The following is a 5344-nucleotide window of genomic DNA, read 5'->3' on the forward strand; positions in this document are numbered from 1 at the left end:
TATATATATATATATATATATATATATATATATATATATATATATAAAACTTCATGACTGTTCAGAAAACAAGAGCATAGTAAGACACTGTGTAGAAAATAAAGCAGAAGGGGATAGGACCTATGGACTCCCATATAGCCAGAAGACCTGAGGCTCACACAGAAAGGAAATTCCACAAAGCCACGCAGGACAGCGTGGCCTCACACTGCAACATCTTCCTGGTTATGGTTTGTGTCTGTTTCTCAGTAGAACATGCTTGCTAACATCAGCTTCTTAATGAACTTGTCTGGTAGGTTTCTGGTCTCTCTTTTCACAGTCGTAGTTACGTAGTAAAAGGCAATGAGTTACCAAGTGACCTATTTTCTCAAGTTTGAAGATATCAGCAAGAATAACTATCTAGGAAGGGAAATAAACTATACTATTACAACATAGCTTTATCCTTAGAAGACAAACCACCTACTATACACAAGTTACACATATGGGTAAATTCACATAGGAAGTGTGAATCTGAGACTCCCCTTGTAAGTTTGGAGCATAGCAGTCACTATGCATCTTGTAATCTAGTAAAATTGTTATGTGAACCCAGCACTAGTAATTTTTATTCATAGTATGTTCATTTGAATGACTGCTTTAATGAGCGTAATTACTGTTTACGCTGGACTGCGACCTTTATGATCATCTGAACTCTAATTCCAACATTAGCTCTGACCTGCATACTGTAGTGCTCATAAGCTTTGGGACAAGATGGTGACTCAAAGACCACTGAGAATTCAAGAAACTTGTTCGTGGAGAATGTGCGAGGAGATGTGGATGTTCACACCGCCTATGACTGAGTCATGCAGTGCGGCACTTACTGTACATGAGCAACTTCTGGTTATTTATGGAATCCTAGCTATATATTTGAGAAAAGAGAACTATTTCCACATCGATAAACCTTATAGTTTTTATGAACCAAATAGACACTCAAGATGTCTAAAACTCAAGATGTTAGTGACCAAGTCACAGGATATCCAGATGTTAAGTCATGGTAGAGGGCTGCAATAGACTTAACTGACTTCAGTGGGAAGTCAGTTCTCACTTATCTCTAGAACCAGTTAGTAAACATCCCAGGTGTGTACTCATTCAATCCGGGCAGCTGGAATAGGAAGAGTCACAGACCTGGAGACTAAGGAAGATTTTATTTCTCACTGTTCAGGAAGCCTGGAAGTCCAAGGTCAAGCTAAAAAATGATCTACTGAGGGTGCTGCTGGGCTTGGAGACTGCTAGCCATCTTTTCTGAGCCTGCAGAAGGCAGAGGAGCAGCCAGCTCTGCCCTTTTCACTGCACACCAAACCCGGTTGGGGCCTTCCTCCAAGATCTAAATACCTTCTAAAGCCCCCTTTCTAATACCACCTACTGGAAATGGAGGTGTCAGTACACCTGGCAAAGCCCAACCTGTAGGGTGTGACAGTCCTGTCTCTGCAAATTGCACACCCTTGTCACTGCCCTTGCTGGTGTGGTCTGTCTCCAAGTCTTAAGGATTTTTATAATGCTATGTCCAAACTCACCTCAGGAAGATGACAGTGACACTTACCTGTGTTTTAAAATTAATGGTGATAATTTAAAGGGAATTGCAGGTGTACTGTAGTCAAAGTTGGGACATAATGACTACCACCTCTCTCTGTATGTATGTGTGAGTGTGTGCACCTAAGTATTTCTGGTCTGCTGATCAGTATTACCTATTGGGCTTACTGACATGTACTGTCCCTGTTCAGCTCACCAGCTCTTTTCTCTCTACAACCTTCCTTTTGGTTTTGGCACTAGCCCTATTAACATCTGCCTACCAGTGTCCATCCCACAAGCTCTGCTTTTTCCTTGGCATATTCCACTTTTCTCTTTTCCTCTACTTAGCTTTAAGCTGGATCTGCCAATTGCCAACCCTGGCACCCAGGGTTAATCTTTACATTTCAGAAAGCTCACGTGCCTACTGAATTTCCCCAAGAGAATGGCTTATGATATGGATCCCCCAGGATTTCCTAAAAATGTAATCACATGAGCAATTTCCAACATTTCTATGTAAGATGTGTATGTGCATGTAACTTCCAGATTTGTTAGCTGTGGCTCCAGGCTTCAACTGCCATGAAATAAATTTTTATAATAATTGTTTCTGTGCACTCCTTTCTTTGAGGGATTTGGGCAGCGAGGACAAAGTGTCTAGACTCCTTAGGTGCCATGCGTAATAAAAAAGTTGGTCTTGTTGTTGCAGGAGAAAAGGAAGAGTAAAAGAGACCTGAGTATAACCAGAATTATGACAAAAGGTGAATATAATGGATATTCAAGAGAGAAATAACAAGCTCTGGGCTTCTACAAACCAGAGTTGGGCCTCAGAGGCACTTTACATGTCCCAAGTTTCAGTCAGTGAAGAGTAAGTCCAAATTTATGAATAAAAATATGAGGTTTGAAGCATGTTTACGAAGGAGCCAAGAGACAGAAAAGGCTGCCTTCAGTGTGAGATGCAGTCACTGCATACCCCAGGTGGAGGGTAGCGGGGTAGCCTACAAAGTAAGGAATGGGTTGGCAGACCCTACAGTTGTTAAGAATGGGGAAACAGGGACTGAAGAGATGGGTAAATGATTAAGAACACTTGTTGCTTACCTGGAAAACCCACATTTGACTCCCAGCACCCACATGGCAGCTCACAAACATCTGTAACTCTACTTCCAAGGGATCTGATGTTCTCCTTTGGCCTCAGAGGGCACTACACATACATGGTCCATAGGCATACTTGCAGGCAAAACACCCATGTAAAAATAAAAACAAATAAATTTTTTTAAAGTCTCAATAAATGTCAGCTGTTATAATTTCAGCACTGGTAAGGCAGCATTGTGGAGAGCAGGAAGCAACAAGTTGGTTGCCAGTTCTTTTAGGAAGCTTTAGAACTTCCTAGCCACTCCTCCAGCCTCTGTCACTGTGCAAGGCTTAGGAAAGCATGAGGTTTGTCGAGTATGCTCTGCATGAAGCCTTCTATGTAACAATGAGTAAATACATGGCTGCATACTTCTAAATTCCAGTTCTTGGTAGTTCCTTGGAGTGACCTAGTTGAGCCTACTTTGGATTCCAATTTCAGCAATTTTAATCTCCTTCAACATGGAAATCATTTTCAAGCTGTTTCACTGAGTAAATTAGCAAATGTGTTCTAGACTGAGAATGAATGAGGTGAGGAAAGAAATCCTTCTGCATACCCCAGGCCTCGTGACGCCTCTTGCTGTAAAAGTTTATGATGAAGACCTGGTGCCATTTACCACCTAGGCCTTGTATCTCAGCATTCAGACTCCATTTTCTCTATCCCCCAGTAAATCAGCTCTAGCAGACCGAACTTCGCAACTTTCTAGAATGTTGCAGGAAGGAAAGGAAGAACTGAAGACTTAAACATAAATGTTAAAAGCATTCTGAGTCCAGGCTGGGGCCTCTGTCAGCACGTGAGCACCTGCACCCCAATTCACCTCCTCACAGCAGGCATCTTCTCAATTCACCTCCTTACAGCAGGCATCTTCTCAATTCACCTCCTCACAGCGGGCAGTCTGCAACCATGACTGATCCTCATGCTTCTCTAGGACGCGTTAAGGCACGCAAGTGCTTCCAGTCTTTCACTGTGGATACACTCCTCGGATACAAAAGCCTCTTTGGAGGAAAAGCAAGTTACAGACTCATGAAGGTTAACTATGTAAGACCATCTCAATCAGGGGGTCATCAACAAAAATGCAAATGGGAGGAAACCAACAATGAAAGTTTCTTGGAAAAGAGCTTTATGAAATCCATAGATGAGGATGCAGCTAAACGCCATCCGTGTAACTGAAGACATGCTTGAGGTTTAGGCACTTAACAGCAGTTCATATATATAGAAAATACTTTTTGATGCTAGCCTAAATTAAATGCACACAGGACTGTTATATCCTTGGGAGAAGGAAATGGAAACATTTTCATCCATATATTTAGAATAAGATCCATTACTTTCAGTGAAACGCATGGTTTTATTGAACCATTAGATACCTTAATGTCCTATGATAGACTTTACATGAATAGAGTTTTAAAAAGACTGAATACAAACTAGCTGACGACATTAACCAAGCTGTTCATGTATCAATTTATTGCATGTCAATACAGAAAAATAGAAAGTATACCTTAAAAGAAATATAAAACAAAACAAAACACCAATCAACCAACCAAATTAACAAAAACCCACAAACGTTTTCTTGCCATAGTTGGCACATAGGTATGAGGACATTCAAATTTGAGCTATAAAATTTTATCACTATTTCAAAGAAATATGGCAATAACAAAATTACGGCTCAGATTATGAAACTGGGCTAACTGACTTCATACTGACTCTCCCTAACTATGTGGAAGATGAGTTGTCAGTACCCGCAGTACTGACACAGTCTGTAGATGCTGCTGCACACACCAGTTATACAGTTACAGACTGCACTTTCTGTCAACAAGTGTGGGATATACAGTCCTATCTTAAATCTACACTCTTACAATACAAAATATAAATGGAGGTATATCTGTGTTATTGGCAAATGCTGACTAGCAGTAGGATGACCGACGGCCACACAAGCGAGCAGTGTTTCCGACGAGGGAAGGGAAGTGCATAGGCACTGGGAACACAGAGTTTTGCATTTTCTACTCTAGCAAGCTAAAAAATAGACCCCTGTGCTGTGTCACTTCTAACTTTACCTGAGTCACATGAAAATACCTAAGTTTAAGTGGACAGTCCAAAAGAGTTACTTATGACTAATTTTTCCTTTCAGTTTTCTTTAAAATATATAATTATTAAACATGATAGTAAAAAGGCTTGGGGTATGGCCAGAGGGCTCAGGAATGTCAATAACGGCCTAGAGCAGTGGGTCTCAACCTTCCTAATGCTGACACCCTTTAATACACTTCCTCATGTTGTGGTGACCCCAACCACAAGATAATTTTCATTGCTATGGCATAACTGTGATTTTGCTACTGTTACAAATTGTAATGCAAATATCGGATATGCAGGAAATCTCATATGTGACCCCTGTGAAAGGGTTGTTTGACCCACAAAGGGGTTGTGACCCACAGGTAGAGAATCACTGGCCTAGATGAACAAGTGATTTCTTTTAACAGTTCATCTTACTAACTCCTGACCTCAAGGAGGAAAGACAAGCTGACAAAAACCATTACTAAGTACAGCTTCCAAGAAAGCTTACATATCAATCATCTCTACCAGATCTATTCCCACCCAAGCCAAACCTAACAGAGGGGCAAGCATCAGCAGGTGTGAACCTCACACACACACACACACACACACACACACACACACACACACACACAC

The sequence above is a fragment of the Psammomys obesus genome, unplaced genomic scaffold (assembly GCF_907164565.1).
Source record: "Psammomys obesus unplaced genomic scaffold, mPsaObe1.curated_primary_1811, whole genome shotgun sequence".
Taxonomy (NCBI): domain Eukaryota; kingdom Metazoa; phylum Chordata; class Mammalia; order Rodentia; family Muridae; genus Psammomys; species Psammomys obesus.